At 43.6% G+C, this 24,647-nt stretch overlaps 1 protein-coding gene across 6 annotated transcripts in view; it reads right to left on the bottom strand.

The window, feature by feature from the left end:
* The window catches only part of HIVEP2 (HIVEP zinc finger 2), a 145,402-nt gene that overhangs the window by 101,370 nt on the left and 19,385 nt on the right, over window positions 1–24,647 (bottom strand). For all 6 annotated transcript variants that reach the window (XM_063329445.1, XM_063329444.1, XM_063329442.1 and 3 more), the window contains exon 2: window positions 7,305–7,410. The gene's annotated coding sequence lies outside the window, so the exon portion shown is untranslated. The remainder of the gene's footprint in view (window positions 1–7,304; window positions 7,411–24,647) is intronic.

Here is a 24,647-nt window from a genome sequence, read left to right as displayed (position 1 = left end):
TCCCCAACCATCCACTCTGGTCCCTGCAGCAGCCTCCCAATGTGGCCCCGCTGCTCCCCACCAGCCCCCCAAAACCTCCACATGGAAAATGGCACAAGATCTTGATGCTACAAACTTAGCAGCTACTATTTAAAATTGGCTGGACCAGCGTATGAAATTAATCTGTATGTTTTCTGTGTTTTTTCTGTTCATGTCAATCTGACATGACAGTCCCCCTCCCTCATCACTCTGATATCCTCTCCCACTTCATGTATTTTAATTTTCTTCCTCTTTTTTTTTTTTTGGCTACATTACATCTGAAAAACAACTTTTCCCTCACAGGCACCACAGCATCATCTCTTTCCTGTGTTGTGCTCTTCCCAGCCCCCTGTTGTTTCTCTCCTTGCCCTTCTGCCTTTGCTCTGTTTCCTCACTCTTCCTGTCCTTGATTTCTCTCCTCCTTCTCTTCTTTCTTTGATGTTCCTCTTGGTACTTTCTCTTCATCCTTCCTGCCGAGCTGAACGAGATGCTCCACTGGGAAGATGCTTACAAACAGCAGCTAGCCTGTTCAGAGGGTTATGCCAGGTCGGGACACCTACACGGGAACCCTTCACCTCCCTTACTATGCTTTTGGCTGGAGTGATTCCTCCTCTTCATTCAGGGTTGTATGCACAGTCCCTTTGTCAAAAGTTGGGAAAAGGAAGGTGTCACATAATTAGGGAAGCATACGCTAGTATTTAATGAGCTACATCTATTTTGTTGTTTTGGGGGGCTGTGCAGAAACTAGAAACCACAACCACAAATTTGGGAGAGTGTCAAATGCAGCATTAGCAAGTGGCTCAGGCTTCCCAGTGCTGCTCTCCCTCAGAAAGTGACTGTTTAAAAATGAAACCACCTTATTTTGCAGTTCTGCTGCCTCAAGGGTGAAATCCACCCCTTTGTACGATGCCAAGACAGGGTCATTTCATCATTTCAATTCTATTTATTCCCTTAGAAAAGATTTACCCATGTTGTGCTGGTCTCCTGAACAGGGAAATCTCCCCCAAGTAGAATCTCAAAGACGGGGTTCCCACTTCAATGAAAGCAAGCCTTGTTTTTAGGGAAAAAAATATTCCTGTTGCTAGTCAGAAAAAAGAAAAAAAAAAAAAGGGATACAGATAAGAGAGAGACAAATTTTATTCCTCCTGGCACAGCAAGAGGAGAGTGGTTGACCAACTTCCAATTGCAAAGCTATATTCTCTCCCCAGTTACACAGAGAAACCTCACTGAAACCTATAGGCCAGATCCACTGATATGTTCTGGCTGCTTTGCCTGTTTTAGCAATGCAAAGCAGCTGTAAATCCAGTTTAACTTGCCAGTTTCTGTCAGCTTTACCATGCCAGATTAGCACTGCTGTTAGCCTCAGAAATACCAACATCTGGAGGTTCCCTCACCCCCCAGTCAGACTTTAAACCTTGGAAGTCCGCAATTCATCCACCCGTCAGCACAGCTGGCAGGACCAGCCTTAGGTAGCTCTTCACCCTGAGCAAAACACGTTCGTCAGAATCCCCCATCCTACATTCACGCAGCCAATCGAGCAGATCAAACAAAACTCACGTAATGATCAGCTCTGGGTTATTCCCTGGCCGATTGCCCAGCTGCTCCCGAGGGTGACTCCTGACCCTGTCTGGGAGCAGGTGCCTTCCCAGTGCGGGTCTGCAAACCCAAGCTGGCTGGCAAAACAAAATACACCATTTCCTCATACTTTTATATTTCTTTGGATGTCAGGAAACAGAGCTCAGTCTTGTTTCCTGCTCCTCAGCCAGGGGAGGCGGGGGAAACTGGAGGTGGATGTAGAGAACGGCAGAAAGAGGGCAGATCAAAAAGATCAAGGAAAATAATAATAATAAAAAACCAAACGCTGCTTCACTCTGCTCTGTAAAGCAGTACTTCTTGGAAAAAAATACCGCCCCCCCCCCCCCAAGTCTTTCTCTCCAGGGATATACAACAGTCTCAGGAATTAATAGCATTTTCTTGCAACATTCAAGTGCTGCTGCACTTAGACTCTTATAAAAAAAACCCCCAAAACCAAACAAGAAAACAGCCTCCTCATTTGCTTTTCGCCTGAGAAAAACACATTTAAACAAGAACCTGAGAGAACTGGGGGGACGGGGCGGGGGGGGACGGGGTGCGTGTATTCATGTCAGTTATGATTTTCTAAGAACAAAGGCTTTACTTTACATATCAATAAATAAACAGGAAACATTCGGCATGTTTGGTTTTTTTCCCCAGCTTGCTCCCAACCCCTCACTCCAAATGCATTAATACATACACCTTAAGCACAACCGGGCTCTTCGTGTTGCCATGGAACTGAAACCTTTGCAGTTTAGATGGCAATGTACGCCAGGAAGCATACTGTTCTTACACTTCCTATAACAGAAGCAAAATCACTGCATAGCATTAACTCCCTTAGTATTTAAGGCATTCGGTGTCTTTCTTGTCTGCTCATCTTCACACAGAGTTTGCTTTTTCTATCTTGCCACATGCAAATGAAAAACATTTGACATAGCTATTCTCGTCTTCATGAAGTCAATAGCTCACATGCTGAGCACATTATAGAAGGTCCACAAGATTACAGACTTTCCCTTTTTAATAAGAGGCTGTTTGCAGCCATACAGCAGCTAAGACAAGGTCTGGAGAAAGCGTATGTATATGAAGCGTATGTGGATACAGCAAAGTATTATATATCAAAGTAGCATTTAAGCGGATTTTTGAAACCTAGTTAACATATTTATTGCTAATGCTCTTGACACTCCTCCTGAATATTCTCTTGCACCCATTTGTCTGGACAATCAAATTACAGTATAAAGCTCCTGCAGCAGGCACCAAATCTTCCCATACCTTTTTTACATAACCCAGGCTGGTGGGCTTTCAATGGTGAGCGCAGCTTGGGGCACTTCCATTAGAGAAAAACTTAGTACAACTCTGTGCCATCTAAAGGTTCAGCCTACAGTGATTATCTTCAGCAGATCTGAGCTTTTTGCCAAGGCTTCGGAAAATGGCTGTATACACCTTGCAAATACATACATTTTTATGTTCATATCAAAACCGGGGTACACAAATATCCACGTTCATTATAAAAAGATTACCATAATAAATACACAAACAAACAAATAACCATTCGTGTACATAAACATTGGATCTGTACCTGCAGAAACAGCTGGAAGCCAGTCCCTGGTCTGAAGCCAGCTTGAGGCTTTTTTGTCCAAAGTTAAATATTTGCATAGTATTAAGCTTAAAATTACAGCATTTGCTGAAGAAACTTGCTGACTTGTGTATACGGAAAAACAAGAGGGAATTTAGCTTCCCTGCACACAGGGGCAGATTCTTGGGATGCCTTCTCCATCCCATGAATTCCTGGACAGCAGAGAGACAGACAGACAGACTACCAACCAGGGAATTCCCTGCTCGCTTTCCGGAGGATTTTGCGCGCGGGCTGGACAGAAAGGCAATAACCCAGGTAGTTATTTTATGAAGAAGGCGTTTGTTTCTTAGGTGCCTGCCCCTCGACCACCTGGTAACACTCCTTCCTTTTAGCATTGTCCCCGGCACAGAAAAGATCCATTCACCCAGCACCTCCATCCCAGCAGGTTTGCCCGGTCCCTGTGCCGCAAGCCACGTCCTCCCAGCCAGCAGCTCTGGGTGGCCGTGTCAGCCTGCTGGGCTCCCAGGGATGTGCTCGCTGCCCTGGGGACGTGGGCTGGCGACTGCTCATAGAAGGGCTCTCTAGGGCTGGGTTTGGCCCCCCGGCGTCCCCCAGCTTGCCAGCAGAAGACACAAAAGCACCGCTATCTGTCTGTCTGCCTGGGCCAGAGTAAAACTGCTGGTTCCCCATTCATGGATTCACGCTAGACCCCACGAGTGCCTGCGGCATCACGTCCCCTCTCTTTCCCTCTGCCGAGGGAAGAGCCATGCTGGCACAACACCCTCCCTCTCCTCCTTTCACCGGCAGCAAGCACCCGACAGTCACACGTCCCCACGGCTGCATCCATTACCTCGGGTTTACGTAAGGCTCTCACCATCGGTTTTCTAGTTACAGGAAAATGTATATTGTGCTGCGATGAAAGGCCAGTGCAATGTCAAGAGCATTAAAAGGACTCCAGGGACTGATTAGAGTCAAAAGGGAAAGGATTTATGACGGTTAATAAAGTTAAATCTGCCAGAGTCCTGCTTATTCTTTCCAATTGCAGGTAACCAAATCTTATAGGAAAAGTTATTAAAATGTTGCACATTATTACTGTCCCCTTTGAAAGAAAACGCACATTTTGCCGTGAAGCACCTGGCCAGGAGAGAGCCTGGCTCACCGCGGCACCTATGGTGACCCAGAGGAGGAGAGGAAGAGGGGACACATCACCTGCCCACGCCTTGGGCCACCAGCAAGGACCTCGGTACCAACAGGTATCTTCAGCACATGTGTCACCAGAACGGTCCCCAGTGGGTCTGCAGCCCGCTCGGCTGCTCGGTGGCTGGGATGGGGTTGGGAATTCCACCCGCCATTGAGCACCACCACACTGCGCCTCGGCAAGGGACAGGGGCAGACGGGGAAGGACAGCTTCCCCCTCTGTCAGCACGGCACGTCCACGTGGGAGAAGGACGGAGCAAAGAAGGAAGCTCTTGCCTCTCATTCCCAGCCTGGTGGCACGTGTGCACCTTCTGCTGAAGAACACAGCCTTAACTGGACTCCGTAGGACTGCTCTGAAATTTGTTTTAAATGCTTTATAGTCTAACATGCACAAAAGTTGATAGAATTTTACAGGATTTAGCACGTTGAGGTAATGACACCAGGAGAGGGCAAAGGAAAACAGAGGGCCAAATTTTTTAAAAAACTGTTGGGAATTTTGTATCCGTATCTAAATCACATGCACTTTATTGGGTCTCAACTTTTCATTTTTCTAGCACTTAATAATCACAAATACGTTATATATGCCCTTTCCATTGTGTCATTCTTTCACTATATTACATCAAATTTAATTTCCTGTGGCAGTGTGTAATCTTTTCAGCTGTGACTGTCTCAGAAGCTTTTCTGTAATAAGCAGAGCCTCGTCCTCCAGCAGGCCAATCTTTTATGAGCTGTGCTCCTGCAGATTCGTTTCCTGAAATGTTTGCAATGCTATATGAGAACTGGCAAAAGAGGAAAACCAAAATAACACCCAAAAGGAAAAACAAACATGAAAACCTTCACTTCCTTCTGACTCCTGCACTCACCGGTCAAAGGAAATTTCATTTCTATTTGGGTAGATGGAAAATGCGTGAAGGTTATTACCACGTATCAGAAGAAGCCTCACAAGGTGCGAGACACGGCCTCCCTTGCTCTACAGCTCATTAAAGGCACGTCAGCAAGACGGCTGCTCGCTCTTTGTGCCCAGGGAACGCGGGGATCTGCAAGCGGTCACCACTCCGGCAACCGCCTCTCCCCGCCACCTGCCCTCAGCTCTCTGAGAGGTCGCCTCCACCGGCGAAAAGACGTGTTCCACAAAAAAAGTGAAAATGTCAACCAAGACGCATTCACGCCTTTCATGACGAGATACCTGTGAGGGCAGGAAGGCAGACCAGCTGGCCCGCTGGGTCCTTTCCAGACCTCTGCCCCTGCAGAACGTAAAACTCATCTTCTTCAAACCAGCTTTCCATTACCAGTGCTCCCACACACACACACACACACCAAAACAACTTATTTACAAAAACATATACCAACAAACAATTCTGAACGTTTAAAAATTAATCGACTCAGAAGAAACAAAAGCAACAGAGATTATTATTCCTATGTCCCTCCTGAAAAGGCGCTTACATACGGATGACAGAGGAGATGCCTGAAGAAATGCATAGAAAAAGTCTGTAAAGGGTCGTCTTAATGGTCTTTGGCCAGCAGGGATTACTGAGGGTGGCTACACGGGCGTGATAGAAGCCCTGCCAGCACAAGCAGGATCAATGCTCTCTCACTTCAGCGGGAGATGTCACCTCTGGGAGCTTCTCTTCCCACCGACCCAGAGTCCAGCCAGATTTGGAAACCTCTTCACCATGCAGCACACAAGGCACCCGAGCTGGGAACTGCTCTCCCACAACATGCTAAATTGATCGATGGAGCATGACCTTCCTCTCCCCACTCCCTGTAAGACTTTTACTTTGCTTTCCCTCTCCCACATCACTGATGTAGCAGCAAATCATTCCCGTTTCTGACAAACAGTGTCTTCAAAATTATATATAAAATACAGCGCATTAAACCCAGACATATACTTTTGGAGCAAACAGTCATCTCTCCTCATCACTTAGTAACTTTTGAAGCTAGACAAGCATTTTCAATAATGGATTCCTCTTTTAGGTTATTTTAGCAATCCATTTCCTTTCAATTCTGTTTTATGCTTATATCTTTAATACTTAATCTCTAAAACGTGGCTGATCAGTAAAAAAAATCCCATGCAGGGAACATTACTTAAACAAAAGTCTCAGGTGCTACGCGCAGTGCAATTCAACTCCCATCAGCACGAAGAAACGTTTTTCGACCAGCTTCAGCGGGTGTTGCATCTGGGCCATAAATCAGATGAAGATGCTCCATGCTAACAGGTAAGCGTCGTGCTACTGAACTGCTTCACAACATGAAACAACGATGTAACCACTCTCATAAAACCAGTTTGCTCATGGTTTTATAGCACCTGAGTGTATGTTAACAATTTCAAGCCAGAGGAGTAGAAAAGAAAAACATGCCAGCTATCAGTGACCTCACATTTTTGGCCTTGTAGGCCATAAATTAAATAGCCTCCTTTCACGAGATTTGAGTCTCAGTCTCCAATTCCTTATACAGGGTGACGAAAAAGGCTCAATATATGGATTTAATTCCTATTGAAATCTTGGTCAAAGATGGTGGGTGATGTAAAGCTAAACATCAAGGGAATAACTGCCATCATCTGGCTGAGTCTGGTAAAATGGAGTTAATTTACACTGCTTTAGGAATCCACTGGTGTGTGAAATTAAATTAATTTAGATTGACCAGAAATTGAAAATGGAATGAAAAAGAAAAGCACTTAAAGACCTTTCCCAAATGCAAAAATAGTACTGCTTTAAGTGCAGCGATACAGTTATATCTGTAAATAAATACATTTTCAAGTTAAAACAGTTCACTGTTCTGCATGCAGACCAGGCCTATCAGATAAAACATCTGCTGGAACAGCTCAGTGTAACTGATTGTACATGTGGCTTAACATTTACTTCAATGACTTTTAGCACCTTCATGTTATTGTTTCTGCGTTGTTCCAACAAGCAACAGTTAATGTAAGACGCAGACGTTCACATACCGTATACTTAGGAATAACTGGTTCCCAGAGATGTGGCAGTGATAACATTGTCATCGTACGATTCAAAGTAGCTCGCTGTAGATCACATATCAGAAGAGAGTCCCACCTGTAAACATAACAAATCCAGACATTAAGTTCGTTGTATTCAGAGGTTTACATCAAGCTCTGCATTTGCGTGTTTCCACGTACTCCTCCTCGGCATTAACAGGGTCTGTGCTCTTCGCAGGCTTATAGAAAACATTTTGCTGTTCACAATGGCACGTGAAAGTGTCCTGATGTAGCCAAACGGTTTTGGCCCACTGCTCCAGACCAGACTTCAGGCATGCTATCAAAGCAATGAAAACTAGTTTTCAATGTTAATGCAGAAGCTGTAACTGTCTGCCGGACAGATACAGAATTTCAGATTCCCCATTTGTCGGGTCCTTGACAAGCACGTAGTTCTTTTCCCCAGCGCACTGCCAGTTTGGCTCTACCTTCCTTTTTTTCTTTTTTTTTTTCTTTCTTTTTTTTTTAACATTGAAAATCACTGGTTTAGAAGACACAACGTTGGAGCTCCCTCATGAATTATTCTCTTGAAAACAAGGGGTCTCGGGAAAGCATTTCTTTCCTGTTGGTGACTACAGGCACCTTACTTATAATCATTTGATCATTTCAAATCACTTAATGGCTGAGTCTGTTTTAAAATATTTTGATATATGTTGTAGACAACCAATGCAGATAGGGAAAATGAGCTTGTCTCCAATGACAGGACATGTGGCAGCAAACAAACAAACTTTCTAATTTAAGAGCTGAAAAAGTTTTTTCTTATTAAAACTAATGGTAAAATCACAACTGATTGAAACAAATGTAGGTTCAGGCAACGTAAAAGTCTACAGCATTAAATAAAGAAAACTCACTTGGACTGTGTATCCCCATAAATATGTATTTGAAACAAAAATTAAGAAACTCTTGCTTGTTAATTGCATTGACTCATCCTGTGATGCGTGAGGATGTGGACAAAGCTATAAAACACAGCTATTGATACAAAAAGCAGATTAGTTGGGTTGTCTTCATTTTGAAAATGCGAATAATATGACTTACAGGACACAGAAATATACCCAGACACACACATGTACAGACACCCACAGCGATGGCAAGTCACATCAGAGATAAAGCTGGGGTCATATCTTTTTAAATCAAGCCTCCCCAAAGAGAAGCTGAGCTTCCTCCTGCTCTACAAGCTGCATCTCATCCTAGGGTCAGAGGTAGTCCCTGTTATTTACAACAAAATATTTTAAAGAAATGATGTTTTTAGATTTTAGCCACAGTTTACATGTTTTAAATTACTCTAATGCTTCTTTGACTCTTCATACCTCCAAAGTGGCTTAGAGGCCCTTGCCTTTATTATGCTTCACTGGCCAGCCACAACATCACGCAGTTCACTAGCACCAGTCTTCATTTGCTGCCACCTAAGCAAGTCAGTGTCTCCTATACTCTGTATTTGGTCTTCCGTAACAAGCATAAAAGTATGTAAATATTAAGTTACAAAGAACATACTCCACGGTCCAAAACCAAAAAAAGAAAATGTTGGTAAAGGGTGCACTTCCCATAGGTATGATGCTAACATGTAATATCTAATGTTCGCCTGCTCGGAAACAGTATAAACACAAGTTGGCAAACAGAATCGGCACAGAGTAGTGGGCACATATATTTCAGGATATACATACTTAAATGCCAGGCACGGAGGTGAGTTGCTGAGCCCCAGCATGCGATCCAGCAGCAGAGAGGAAGACGGCAGAGCAGTGACTGCTAACGGTGCCCAGAGGCAGCCCTGGCCGGCGGAAGGTGAGATGCTCTGCCGTGCCCCATCGCCGGGATTTCAGCAGCTCTCGCCTTCACTGGGGAGAGCCCCATCCCTCCTGGCAGCTCCTCTAGCTCCGTGTCGGGGCTGGGGGGTTCCTACTGCAATCCAGTGGCTGAGGCTGAGACACCACCACAACCACTCGCCCCCCTCCACCCTGTAACCCCAGCAGTGGCTCCCTCCCTTCACTCACAGCCACCTCTGGCAGCTCAAGCAACACTTAGCACTCACGGAGGTCTGACGTGTGCAAATCCAGGTTGGGGCGTTGGGGTAAGTAAGCGCGCGCATTGGCTGACATGGGAAGGACCAAGCAAACGCCCTCCGGCAGGGATGCAGCACCGGATGGGCTGCGGACCCGACACGAGCCGAACCGGCTGGCTGCGGGCACTCACGGTACAGCTGAAACACCTGCTTCAGAGCACAAACATGTGAAAACCACTCAGCTGCCTGGGGAGTTCTGCCAGAAGGCACAGGCAGAGGGCTCACCAGTCTCTCGTTTTCAGAAATGCCAAAAGATAACCAGGTATCTGCATTCCCAGATACGGATAGGTACAGGAGAATAAGAAACCATTGTCTGGATTTGGTGGACAGTTTCATCTTGCACTTAGAATTTTTAAAGAACATACATCCCTATCTCTTCACATCCAGGCTTGATGTTGTAGAGGAGTTTCCCTGAAACAGACATTTTTCTGAGTGTGAGATTTTCCATTCTATTGAACTGCTTAAATTTTGCTTCCTAGTAACTCTGTTTTATCTACAAAAGCAATTCTTTCTCAACTCCTCGAAGGCTTAAGAAGAATCTCCCTTCCCAGAGAAATCACTTCTAGCATCCTTGCCACAAAAGGATGCTGCTGGAAATGGCCAGCTGTCTTCAACAGGAAAATACAGTAAGACATGCAACTCATTCTTTTTCTCATTGCAGATTTATTTGGAGTCATTTAATCAACCTGTCCCTAATGACTGCACCTAATCATTTACCTTGTATCACTTCATTTACCTTTTAAAAAACGAACAGAATTTTTCTGGCGAATAGTTTATCTTAACATTTTTATTTTATTTTGTTTTGTTGCTGCCTGTTAACTGTGCCCTCAGAAAACAAGTATTCTAAAACAAAAGTTCCTAAATCACCACATGAATCAAAAAGAATGACCAGAAAGTAGCTCCATCTTGAAGAGAAATCTATCATAACACATGGTAGCAAGCGAAATGCAGTCTTTCATCTCTACTGAATCAGTTCAAACCAAATTCAGGTTGGTCACCATCATCCGCTACCATTGACTTCCTGCTGTTTACTGTCCTATAGGAAATGAGTTTGTAATTCTACGTTTGATTCCCTTGCGCTCAGTTTCCTTCACTGAGTCTTTATCCTCTTCTTTGGCCAGGTCAAAGCCATGGTCCAGATTTTCAAGGCCACAAGAGATGCCCCATCTCCAGCGCTTATTGCCTTTCTGCTCGCAGTTGTGATGGGGGGATCTTGGAGACCATGGAGGAGAAAGCCAAAACTGCTCAAAACAAACCACCTCCGGCACAGCAGGAGGGACTAAGGAGTGGCTGCTAAGAGTCGACTGAACAACTTGTGAATGTCACAACTTTCAAGATCTTTCACGAAGATCTTTCTGGCAGAGACTCCTAGTGCCTTCCCTTTGGTGAGAAAGAAACACCAAAGTCCTGAAAATACACATAGAAATTGCGAGTCCTGGAAGAGTGTCTTTAAAGCAAAGGCAAAGACTGTCTAGGTGAAGCAGAAGCATGGAAGCCTTTGTGAAATCTGAAAATGGAAATTATATGGGAGGTATTTAAGTACATGGTTCTGGCAATTATGGAAATAGCTAGAGTTGACAGGAATACGCTGGGGACCTGGCACTTAAAATCTTGGTGGGAGAAAGATTGGGAACTAAACATACAAATCGATATAGTCTCTACAGAAAGAGCGAATTGTAAGAAAACACACACAGTTCTTGTCCAAACTGTTTATCTTCTATGGCTAGACAGTGCCATCAATTAAGAGCTTCATTTTCACAAGCAATGTTTTAAGGAAATGCAAACATTAGGCACAATTAGAAAAATTAATGGAAGCTGAAATGTAATTTTTGCTGCCAACTTAATTGCACATAAGCGTGCCATCGCTTCTCAAAATTGAGTCTATCAGGCTTAAGACAATCCTAAAATTGTATTTACACGTACTAAACTACAGGTAAGTTACCCTCTCACACCAAAGAACTCCTTTCTTAAACAAAGTACAGCACTGAAGAAACAAATATGCAATCTTTTACATTATAAGCATCATATTAATGCACACAGCATATTCACACCAACAGAGCTGAAGAGCCCTTACAAACACAGGTATTTAGAAAGTGCCGATAAAACCACCGCTGTGCTCTAGGACTTAGCAAGATCTTGACAATTCTTTCTCCACCTTCAAGAAATACTATTTGCTCATTTGAAAAATGAACAAGGACTTATAAAATGGACAAAGTATCTAAACCAAGTGTTTAGATTGATTAGATATAGGCATTGAATTGTTTACTAAAATCAAGTCTAAGTATTAAGCCTAAAAAACTCCCCAGATACATGTATTTTATTACAAATTTTGAAAAAACTACGGCTTCTAATTTCAAAAAGACATACCTGTGAATAACCCTTCAAAAAACAGTTTTTAAAATGAAAGAAAAAATGTAATTAATGATCTGAAAAACCATTCTTCTCCTTTCCTCTGAATAAATTTAAAGAATTAAGAAAAAAAATTACAGTTTCAAGTATTACTTTCCTGGCATCTGCCCTTCTGTTTCAGAACTTCACCATTATTTCCATGAAGGTTGAGAAAGCTGGTATTTAGTTCTCTCTGGCATCAGAAGCTACATTACAGACGCGACAGCTCCTGTATACTTTACTATGCAGCACAAAAAATGGATGGATGAATCAACTGCCTATAAAGCACATCAGACCGACATCCAGGCAGACTGAAGCCCTCTTCTCCGCACAGAACAAGCATGGCGCACAACGACAGTACAAGGTTCCTCTCAAACCATGTCTTCCCACACACTCCAGCTATACTCTGGAATGAACAAGAGCAGGAGTTTGTCGGTAAACCGGGAATTACGTTGCTGATAAGGGCAATTCAGTTTTGCGCTTGTAGCGTCCGAACACAAATAAGCCACATCAACAAGTGGGAGGGGAAGCGGGAAGAGAATGAGAGAAAGAAAACACAGCTGCAAACAGGGGGTAAATTGCAGCAGGAGGTTCCACGGTGATGCACACCCATCTGCCATCCGACGGCATCAGGGGATTTAGAAACAGCCGATCAGAGGCACCCCCTGGCATGACGCTGCACAGAAGGAGTGAGCAACATGCCAGAGCTGTACGAAAAATAACACGTGAAAATCCCAAAACAATATTTTTTCTTTGACTTTCTTTGATAGCCTGCACAGAGGGCATTTAAAATAAAAAAAACCACCACTATTGGATTATGTCTGGTGTGATACACTCCACCAACATCACCTTATTAATCAAGCGTATTGTCCTTTTCCACACTATGACTTTCTTTGACCTTTCTCTTTTTTTGACTTTTTTTTAATTCTGCCCCTCATTTTCATGAATTCTAGGGATCACAAAATATATTGAGAGTGACAGACAGCAAACATTACTGGAGGCTGTTGCACTTGGATGCGATGTGGGTGCTCATCTGGAGGCTGGTACACGAGCTCGGAGTTAGAAGGTCACTCAAATACCCATCCCTCCAAAGATCAACACTGTCAAAAAACACCCTCCGAAATTAAAATCTAACACCAAGAGTATTTCACAATAATTTCTATTCCAGCAGCAGTAATGAAACTTTCATTTCAAAGAACAAAAGTCATTAAACAGAGCATGTTGTCAAATGTGACAGTAGATGCCGGGGCTATGAAAGCACGGGGAAAAAACACCCCGTTCCCCAACATCACAAGTGCAGGTGAGAGACATGCAGCAAAAGACAGACGGAGAGTCAGTCTAAAAAAGCACAAAGAGATTTGATCACTAATCAGAGACAGAAACCCATCTGAGAGTCACAACTGTCTCTGCAGGCTCTGAAAGACAGAATTAAATTGGCTTAGTACTATATTCAAAAATGAATTTAATTAGCTGACATTAAGCAGGATAAGTTTGCGGTACCATGTCGCTCTGACAAGCTGTCTCCAGAAGGGTAAGTGGAAGGTAAAATCTTATTTTTCAGGATGAGATTACGGCCACGCACTGAGACAGGAGGTAATGGTGCATCTGCTGAGGGCAGCTTAAAGTTGGTGCTGGGCATTTCATCTCGCACTATAAAAGGACGGTATGTGATAGATGAGCCAGAAGTGCGAGTTTCAGATTCTGCACATTTATTCATACGGCTGTGCAGCTTCGTCTCTTTGTGGTGTTGCTACTTACGTGAAGAAGAGAGCCTCGGTATAACCTCCGCTAGGAGTTTTTTTCTCCAGCTTCTCTCAGGCAGGGCTGTCCCCTGGAAAGACTGCAATACCCTCGGTGCAATTTATTTATTTTTGTTTGTATGAGACCATGTTGGTCCTCAGTCGGAAAAACGAGGTTTTTGCAGGAGGCGGTTTCAGGGCTAACCTGGGGGGCTGCCAGGCCTGCCATCTGCTGTGCACCTATCGTGTCTTTTATGGGGTGACCCACAGCACCCCTGCTCTGCTCCCACCATCTACCGAGACTTCTGCCACCTTCTCCACGTGGCATACAGCCTACGCGCCACAGCACAGCCTGCAAGCAGGGTGGCAGTGGTTGACAGAGAGTAAAGTAGACAGAAACTATGGCCATAATCTAGAGGCAGATAGTGACTACAGAAGAATAGATGGTAAAATCCATAGGAAATCCAAATTAAGTATTTCCCTGAGGAAGACGTGGAGGAAATGGAATAACACATTTCAAAGCAAGCGTCCCGTGCGCATGAGACTTAACAACCCTCACCTTCTCATGCCTCCTTCTACTTAATGATAGATTTAGTTCTGGGGAAAGGCATCTCGCTGTCAGTGCTAGAAATCCTGCTTATTTGCAAAGCAGGTGCATGCAACCCCGATCACGACCAGGGAAGCTATTGCTCACATCACTTATATTAATGTCTCAGCTCTGTCACACCAGAACCAAGCCAGGCTTACCAGGCAAGACAAAGAGGCTTTGGCCATCCCATTAGCAAGTCACTAGGGAGGTGTTCCTCCATCACACGAGACAACTGCTCAGCAATATAAGCTCTCTGTTTAGGCTGGGAGTGCCCTTCTTCCAACTCTGACTCTTCTCACCAGGACTGTGTTTAGGCTGCGTGACCTCGCGTAGCAGTTCACAGATTTTAAGAGCAAGCACAACACACTGCATGCCCTTCTCTGGCACCCCATTAATCACACGACTTTAATGACTTCTTCTTCTGATAAACCACCCTGCGTACCTAAACGTCCCCCCCAGCAGCTCCATCTAAAGCAATAAATTAAACCCGCCCTTTCCCATACCCTGCCACTGCGTAATCCACTGGCAGAGATAAAGCCACTGAGAACATCAGCTGGCAGTTAGGGGTGAAAACCTTTGATTCTATGATTCTAAAACCAGCAGGGAACAAGAGACACCGGTATTACTAGCCTTGACTCTCTCAGTCTATGTTCTCTCCTACTTCTAGAGAACAATTGTATTTCTTTTCAGCTATACCGAGAACCACAGATACAAGATACTACGTATTAGTGGTATGTATCTAAACCACCTATTACTATATGTAACTACAGATAAGAACTGCTTTCCACTAAACAAACGTAGCTACAAATAGAGAACATATGATTTTGTAGTATTAATTCCTAATTATTTCACTCTCTTCCAGGAAACTCAAGTCTGCAGCTGAGCACGACTAAAGACACAAGATCTTTATGATAAGAAAAGCAAAACAATGGCCTGACATGACCTAACGAAAGCACAGGATACTACCCCCCCAGGGTAGAGATCTCCTTATTCCAAAACTTCCTTTCAAGTGCTCTGAATACGTTACTTGACAAAGAAACAAGAAATTCACTTTTGCAAGGCAGTAACATTTTTTAAAATAGCAGCATCTGACATAATTCTATAAATCTTTCCCCAAATCAATGTGCTTTATATCAGACGGAACCTTTAAACTTCAGAATAAAACAAATTTAGGTCTGATTCGCAACACAAAGATACATGTAATAAACTTTAAATATGTCAAAAGCTTCACTGGAAAAAGGTTTGCTGAAGGTTTAACGTGGAGCTAAGGGCTCACGCAGTATCGCAAGATCGACCTCTGTGCTGCTAAGCAATGTACGGTGCTGGGAGTGCTACCAGCTTGTAGGGCTTGAGAAACAGACTGAGCTCTCAGCTGCCACGGATTTCATATCTGACCACGGAGGACATCTCACAATCTGTCTGTCTTTGAACCCTGTGATAGCATTTCTTTCCTCTCTTCATCTATCAGATACTTACATTGTAAATTCAGTGTGTCTGAAGACGTAAAGACAAGGAAGCCTACGTCTTCATAGAAGCCTTTGGATGTTACCACAGGGAAAATAATAGTCATCATCATAAAAAAATCACTTATATCACCCAATTCCATTTTACCATTTTCACACAGCTTCCTATCTGGAAAGTATTCTCACAGGAATAAATTCTGCCTTCCTCCCAAGATCTCTTTTGTAGCCTTGTTTCCTACGTAAAAAAAAGCCTACAACGCAAACTGCATGTAATGTCACGCCTGTGTCTGTCTGTCTTCTCCTAATAATTTCTCTAAAGACATTTAACAAAGAGGTGGCAATCTCAGAATTATTCCGTTGCCAGAAGCTCCTTCCGATTCCCACTTGTGCTTAAAGAGACAAGTCAGAGTCCGCATTAAGGGAAAAACCTTCCATGTTGGCTCGTAAGACAGTGCAGAATCCGCAGATAAAACAGGTAAAACCCAAAACTGTGCTGAAAGCTGAAGTTCACAACTACAGGTGCACCCCTATAGCTAAATAAAAGTGAGAAAGGAAGGAAGTCTGAGCACTGCAGCACACTGTTTGATAGCTTGCCTTCTGTGTGGTTTTGGAGCATTCCATCTGCCTCCTCCCGAGAAGACAAGCCTGCCGTCAGGAGAGCTGCCTTCACAGCACGGATGCGACCTGGCCGTCAGTCCAAGGGCCCGTCCTTTGCCTCCTTTTACAAAGCAGCCCAAACACAGCCAGGGACTGCATCCAAAGACAGGCACTTAGAGAAATCTGGTGTTCGTGATTTCTGCTGCATACTGAAAAATTGGAGGTGTTTTCCAGTGCATCTGGGGGTCCAGCACTGAAGGAGCAGAGAACCAGGGGAGTGGGAAGGTTTGCAAATACACACATGCACCCTTGCCTCACCATGACGCCCCGCTGACCTTCTGTCCCACCACTCTTCCATCTTTGACCCAAGCATGAACGTCAGTGACGTAAGTCAAGAAGTATAAAAGCACCGACTGGGCGATATCCCCAGTAGAGCTGCTTCTGGAATTGAGCTTTGCTTCCCAAGCTTTGCTTTTCAGAGTGAGTGCCCGGCCCTCCCCACGGCCCCTGCCGGCTTCCATGTCCCTCCACAGCGGGCACTCCCACATAGTCTCTTCTGAGTCTCAGGGAAGTGGTTGAGGCACCTTCCCTGGAGGTATTTAAAAGATGGGTAGACATAGTGCTTAGAGATATAGTTTAGATTAGTGATAGTTTTTGTCAGAGTTAGGCTGGTGGTTGGACTTGATGATCTGAAAGGTCCCTTCCAACCTAGGCAATTCTATGATTCTATGATTTATATTATTGCCACAAAAATCTACTACTGCAGACATCAGGTTTTGTAGCCTATACCCAGTACCCATCATATGTTTAAAAACAGTAACCTGTGCATACTTCTAAACTTTAGAGCCTTTACATTCAGGCGACAAATCAATAAACAACACATAGAGTTTATTTTGTAGAAATATGTATCACCCAGAAAGTTTTGAAGATGCTCACTGCTTTACAGTTCTCTACCCACAAATGTTCAGGACTGAAATTCAGTAGCAGAAAGGTCAATGACACCTCTAGGCTTCTTTGAAAGTTTCAGGTAAATATTTTAGACAACATACTACACAACCAGAACTCCATGGCTATATTAATTATATCTTCCTTTTAGGGGTCTGCCTTATGTCTTTTTTATCCACGTCTTTTTTATTCATGGAAATACATGAATGCTTTATCCCAGTACCTTCCGCCCATATTCCAGCAGCACCACAACAGGAGTCATACAAACTGCTTGTCTAACACAACTATTTTTATGTAATGTCCTGACAAACAGAGGAAATCAGTGTTGCTCTTCGACCCAAGCATTTAAATTCAGGAGCTAGTTATTCCCTCGCTGAAGTCCAAAATCTGTCAGTGACTCTCTGTGAGATTATCCCTAGCAAATCTTGCCCTCGAAATCTTTCTATATTGTGAGAAACCTTCCATATCAGGACTTTCCTCAGTGTGATTCACCTCCACTACCTAATCCCAGAAAGAGATCTCTGTAAGACTGGAAATCTGTGAACGGACATCGATGGGATCCTTTTGGGCCACACAGGAACCTGTTAAGGAACGGCTCCTGCCAAATGCTCCCCCATCAGGGACCTTCCATTTCCAAGGTAATGGTTTCAAGAGAGGTACCATTCAACTGAATCCTTGGAAATACTAAATCACTGAAGAGAGTACTGGGATAAGTCTAGGCTTTAGGTATTGGAAACAGAAGTCCTGGTAAGATGAGCTGTTTAGCAGATAATTAACCACATGCAGTGAAGGCTTTTGTGTTCTTCATACTGGGGAACAACCAAACAAGACTGGTGACCTCCCAACACAGATGCTCCTCTAATATTGAGCACAAATCCGTACAGGGGATTAATGAGGAATGGAGACAGGTGTCAGCACTGAATTTCTCATGAACAGAGTTCTATGGCCCTAGCGATCCAACCATCCTGAGATGGACAGTTTGAGTTTGTAATCTGTATCTCACTGGGAAGAGGCTACAAAGCTCCCATCGCCTGAGTGTCTCCCATGGAGTTTTCGAGGGAAGACACGGTGCAGTATGTAAAAAATCCTGAAGCCCTCCATGAGAAGCTACTGCTTTGAAAACAGTGGGAGAAAAGCCTCAAAGCTGTAACAGACGTAAATACACACACACATGTGCATGCACACCGGAGTACTCATTTCAGTTGCAAAGAAAACCCTGCAAACCTGAAACGATAGGATATTTTCTCTCTAGTTCTGTCACAGTTGGATGATTTACCAAAATGTAACAAAACTAAAATAAACAAGACAGATGAACTTCATTGCTGCCTGTTGGAAAAGCAGTGTGTCTGCTAAAAATACGTTTGTGCTACCGCCGCTGCAAGACAGAAAAGTGGGATGAGCAGCAGGTGAATTATAATCAGCATCACTGGAATTATAATCTTATTTTGCTGTAAAAATTTTTTTTTAAAAAAAGAAAAATTGCAGTATTTTGTTACACATCACATATTTGTGTCACAAATTATATTAAAACAGATATAGACATTGATGATACTTCAAATATACTATCTGTAAAATGAAAAATACGAAGAAAAAACTTTTAAAGTAAGTTATTACTTATTCCCACACTTGGTAAGAAAACAGTATTATATCAATTCATTTATTTTATACTATCACAAACATCTTCTTTTGAATGTTGTTTCTTTCCACTACTGGTTTGTAGCATCCGGCTTCCACTTTTGCAGCTTAGGCAACTCAGAGTTTCATCTGTTGGTGGGAGGGAAAAGATTTGAGCGGCTAAGAAGTAAGTGCAACTACAAGAAATGTCTTGTAGTTGAAAGACAGATGACAGCAGGATGGAGCACGTAACCAGAATATTTTAGAAGTCTAAAATTCTTCTTCCTATTGATATAATATGGACAACAGATGGGTTTTTAAATGCAGCTCTTGGTACAACTTAGCATGTGAGAAGGAAAATAATTTGGAGTTCACGGGAACAGGAGCAGATTGTTCTGCGGATCCAGTTGGTGTCATTCTACAGCCTTAAACTCTCCCGCAAAGTACTGTAAGCAGAACAGCAGGAGTCCCAAAATTCCCCACGCTGGCTCCAGCTCAATAAGCCATTTCTATTCACAAAGTATATAAGCATATACTTAACTTCAGGAGCATGTGTAGGACCCAGTGATTTCACTACAACTTAGGAATCTGCCCGAAATTCAAGTTTCACTTAGGGGTTTTGCTAAGCAAGCACCAGATACACCTGGCAGGTATTGAGGGGCTTCTTTTTTCATTGGGTCTGTATGTTACGTTTTGCCCCTGCTGTAGCATTTTCTTCATTTGCTAAGCAGTGCGCCCACCAAACTGGCCGAGATGAGAGTAAGCTGCATGTAGGAGGCATCCAGGCAACAAATGTTGCCGGGCAGAGGGCAAGACAAGCAGAAAGGACTGCAAACAGGCAGGACATCCTCCCTCCCAAGTACACCAGAAGTGTCACTGGCAACACAGAAGAAAAGACGACAAGCAGTATTGAGTGCAGAAGTTTAATTACTTATTTTTTTCATGTTTAAGTCTTAAAGAGGCAAACGGGGCTGGGGGCGGAGGGTGGAACCCTGGTGGTCTGCCTTCTCTTGCTGGTGAGGTCCAAGCCTGACCACCGCAACGCAGTTAGCCAGGAGCAGCCAGGCACCATGGTCCCCTGGCACGGCCCGCTTGCAGCCACCGGAGTACGCATCCAAAAGACTACGAGCTCTGTGCATGTAGCAATGATGATTAATATTTTCTCAGAAACATTCATTATTGAGATGTGTGGGTTGCTACCAAGTGGACGGGGTAAAGGTTACATGTAGAGTGCAAAACCAGTCCAACCCACGGTTCTCCTGAGCACTTCCACCGCCACCTCCGATTCCCCCACAGACATTTGCAGAGCTCAGTCGCAACGTCCCGGATCATGTGGGAAACCAGAGCAGCTATGCTCTCTTCAGACACAGAGGGATGGGTATCACCTGGCATAAATCGGGGTGGCTTTCGGGCTGTCAAGCTGATTCACGCCTCCCAAAGGTTTAGGGCAGGCGAGGCTGGGAGCATCCCTGAGGGCTCTCCGCTGGTTTAGGAAGTGCTGATGTGTCCTATAGACCCCAAAACATTTTGTAGTGTTCCCAACAGCTATCTTAAGCAAGACTTTGCTCAGGCCAGTTACCCTTTGAATTCCCAGGTACTTCAACACGCAAATTTCACAAAGTTGCAAAAATCCAGAGTAAAACCGGCAGGTTCTGCATTGCCCACATGCACCCGCCCAGCAGCAGAAGTATCTTTTCCCTCCACTCCGCAAAGCTGCTACTCACTAACGTTCATTGCAATGCAATGTCTTACATTACAAACTTCCACCTTGAATTTTACCAATTTGTTTGGGAAGAAAATTTACCCTTTTGTTTTCTAAACACGGCATTTAACATCTGGATCCAGGTCTACACATGCTGCCCTCTTCTAACGCCTTAGCTGCTGACTGCACCTTAATCGGGCTATTTTCACCCTTAAGTAAAGGAGTCAGAACTGGACTCCAAAGCAGCGTGTAGCCTGACTTCTGCGATGACTGTGAGCAAGAGTGCAACTATTCATCGTTGAGAATGGTCACTTAAACACAGACACACAAACCGAAAAATGAAGGTTCAAATCCTGCAGTCAGTTTTATCATAAAACTCTTACTGGCTCCCTATGGATCAACAGCAGAATACAGCATCTGCCAACAGCCCGTTAAGATCAGGAAGTGAAACAAACATAAAGAGAATTCTGCACAGCAACAGTATTTTTGTGCCTAACTCGTATTTATGAATATAATTCACATGAAAATCAGTGTTAAGGTGTTGTGACTCTCACCCCAAACTCACGAACTGTGTAGCAGAACCAGGAATTGAGCCTACGGGTAGTAAGTCCCCACCGAGCCAGCTAGTCACTAGACCGTATTTCCTTAGGTAGAGAATTACAGTAAGTACCGTCAAGTCAGCTGTGTACTGTCGAGCTTGTGTGATCACACATCATAGACAGTAAGACATGCCACCATAAACTACAAGGTATATTCCACGCATATGGCACTGTCATTTCTAGTTTCGATGCAAAGTGTTCTAATTCCGAGTGCATTTAAATGCATGAATTAAAAGCAGTTTCACAGGTGAAATAAAATATACATATACATTGAAGCAGGGAGTGTTATTCTAGTTTTCAAAATAGCTTTAAGAAACGGTTACAAAAAATTGTCATTTCGAATCCATAAGAATGATACATCAGCAGAAATGAAAAATTTCCTTTCTCACTAATGCAACCAGGCACCTTACTGCAGTATGCCAGCAAAACTGACTGGCTGCAGAAGGAATTGAACTGGCAGAACCACAGCAGAAAGGATTTTAATCTACAAACGCTGCACTGTGGAAAGCAACTGCTCAAGCAAGCATGCTCCATGCAGATAAACCAAATCTTTCATGCCGCACTTAGAAAAACAAATTCCATTCACAAAGGAAAGTCTCGCTACAAACATTCCCAAAGTTTGGGCAGGTTCAAAGCCAGAGTCATCTGAGGTAAAGAAAGACAGCAGACATATTTTTGGATGGTGAAACAAGTTCTGTAAGACACAGAAGTGTGTTGTATTGGTGCATCCACAGAAAAATGAACCACGGCAACAGCACTACAGTGTTGAACTCACCTCGGTAAGAGTGATGGTAAGATTACCCCCATGGCTGATCTTGTCTATGACTGTACAAAAGTTTTCTTCTTATCCCCATAAACAACGAAACCATCGTGCCTTGTGATCTGCTCTCCCAAAGCAGCAGCACGTTCACATGGGACAGGCCACGGGGTAGCAGGACCGCAACAAGCGCAACTACAGGAGCCAGGCAGACACTCTCCACACTAAAATCCATTCCTGAGACCACACACCCGCTCAGGTTATGTGCTATACAAAACCTGGTGTTTCCTAGGGGTTGATTTCGCACACACACACACAACAGCTCTGGGGAGACTGCACAATGTCTGTGTTTCAGCAAGGCAACCTGGAGAAAGCATGGCCATTGCACAGCTCCGGAGATCATACCAAGGCACATGATGTAACCAGAGTTAAGAGGAAGTAAGCCTGCAATAATGAGAAGATTTTATTAAAACTCTCCTGTTTTAATCTATTTAGACTAAAACTTTCTTTTTATCGGTTCAACTGTACATTTGGGGTTTTTTTCCTTGAAAAAATGCTTCAATCTGCTAAGAGAAGTCTTCTTGCAGATGGACTGGTAATGAAATACAAATAGAATGCTAAATATGAAGAAAGTAACGCACAGCGTATTTTTTTTCTTTACTTATTTAATCTTAATTTGCACCTAGTTATTTTCATGCTGAGCATCTCATGTAGTTAAATAATTAGTGTAAATTAAATTTTACCTCTTTTTAACTGGCAAAAACGGTGAAACTGAGTTGGTAATTATTTCAAGTCTTGCTGCAATATGGGAACAACTCAATAACCTGACAAGACTTAAGGGTTTGAATGGACAAGGTACACGGGCTTTTAACAAAAGCAAGGAAAATGGAACAACTGTGTACAGCAACTTGGAGGGCAAGGAATCCTTCTCTACAGAGCCTTATGACCAGAACTATTAACCTCTGAAGATCTAGTCAAGGACCTCGGGATGTGAGAGGTTACTCCTGAGCAAGCGGCTGCCTGGACACACGCAGATACACCCCCTCCCTGCCCATGCATCAGTTGTCACTCGTGGCAGTTACTTTCTTTCGCCTGGCAGCCACATACTCGCCCAACTCTGCTCACTCAGATCGCACTGATCTCAATAGAAACTCCACCAGAAATCAAGGCCAGCCCACACCTCCCACGGCAGAGGGTGAACAACCCTCGCGCCGAGCCCAGCAGTGCCCATCTGACGTGGCTTCTGCCGCGGCCAGCACAGCCCCAGCTCGCACCCCGGCAGCCATCAGCCCACCTCTGCTGGCAAAGGCTCTCACCAGACAAGATAAAGCAGCCACAACAACCCCCTCTGCAGTGATGCCCATCCCACAGATTCTGCCGAAATGTGGGGTGAGAGCTCCCATGCGTCCCACAGTGCTCCATCCTACCCTCCCAGCCTTACAAATCTCAGCTCCTGACGAAACCGTGAGGACTTCTCATCCAAAAGAGTATGGGAAATTCAAGTAAAGGACACTCAAACCCTCCTAATTAACCACATCAGTAAACTGCAACCATGCTAATATCGATAGCGTGCACAAAACTTGCAACACTTTAATATGATGCCCCACATAATATTCATTTGTATTAAGAAAATCATGGCGCTGCAGAAAGCACATTACTATTAGCCAGCCAACAACCACTACGGAGTCAAAAGTAATGAGTACTGGAGTCAATAGAAATGGAAAGCATTTGGTGAACTCTATATTTTGTTACAATCATGCAGATTCAGGGAAAGGTCTTTCTCCACCTACAAGATCTTTGTGTCCTTATATGCCACTACCTAGATCCCCAGCTCTAAGCTTCTGCCATTGTAAGGGTAACACATGACTACATAAAACTACATCAGTTCAGCATGATAAATGAAAATTCTCCTGAAGACTGAAATTTAAGTTTTCCTAAAAAGCAAGTTCTGAAGGATGTTGCACTGACAGCCCAAGAGAAATCCTGCATTTGTTTGGAAAATAAGGACGTAATGAAAGCAACACGGCCCACTTCCTTATAGTGCCTTTTCGACATCCCTTGGCCATGACCTGAATGGCTTCGGGTGTGAGAAAATACATGTTTCCGTCTGTGCTTGTTCATCTCTTCTTCTCCGTGCCGAGATTATCAGCAATGGTGCGAGCTACAGAGGCAGCTCACAAGGTAACTGTTTCTCATTATAACATCTCAGCTCTTGTCTGTACTAACGCATAATCAGCCCCTGTGTACGTGTGCACGTCTGGCAGTACGTAAGAGGAGACCATAAATATCAGCACTCATTTTTAAATATTTGTTGTTAAAAACCAATACAATCTCAAAATACAGTAGTTAATAACCCTACGGCACAGCTATTTCACCTATAGATGAAAGGAAGGAAAAATACAGAATTGCTTGGTCAAAATGAGAAGGAGCAGAACAGTTTGATGGGGAATTCATAAGCACTAAACCAATCCTTTCCTAAAAAGTCATTATTTCCACTGCTTTCCTAAAGACCTGTTAATCTCATGCCTTTATTTCCTAATATTATTATTTAATTTTTGTATCCACGCCACCAAAGCAAAAGGTCATCCCAGGCTTAACAACTCAGCATGACTTTGAAGATCAGAACTGAGTAACAGCAGAGAAAATTGTCAAGGAAATATTATTAAAGGAAGATTTAACTTAAAATCAATTGCTTTTATTCTAATGCGTTCATATAACTACTTGCCTTCCCCTTTTGCATAAACTGGTTGCAAAGTCTCTTGAGAGAGAGGACTATTTAGTATATACTTGCCTAATGACCCTATAGGGGCATATTTAAGAGAAGAAAAGAGATTTATATAACACTTTAT

This window comes from Chroicocephalus ridibundus, chromosome 3 (assembly GCF_963924245.1).
Source record: "Chroicocephalus ridibundus chromosome 3, bChrRid1.1, whole genome shotgun sequence".
In the NCBI taxonomy this organism is placed as follows: Eukaryota; Metazoa; Chordata; class Aves; order Charadriiformes; family Laridae; genus Chroicocephalus; species Chroicocephalus ridibundus.
Note: the sequence above shows the minus strand (reverse complement) of the source record. Positions and strands in the feature narration are given on the sequence as shown.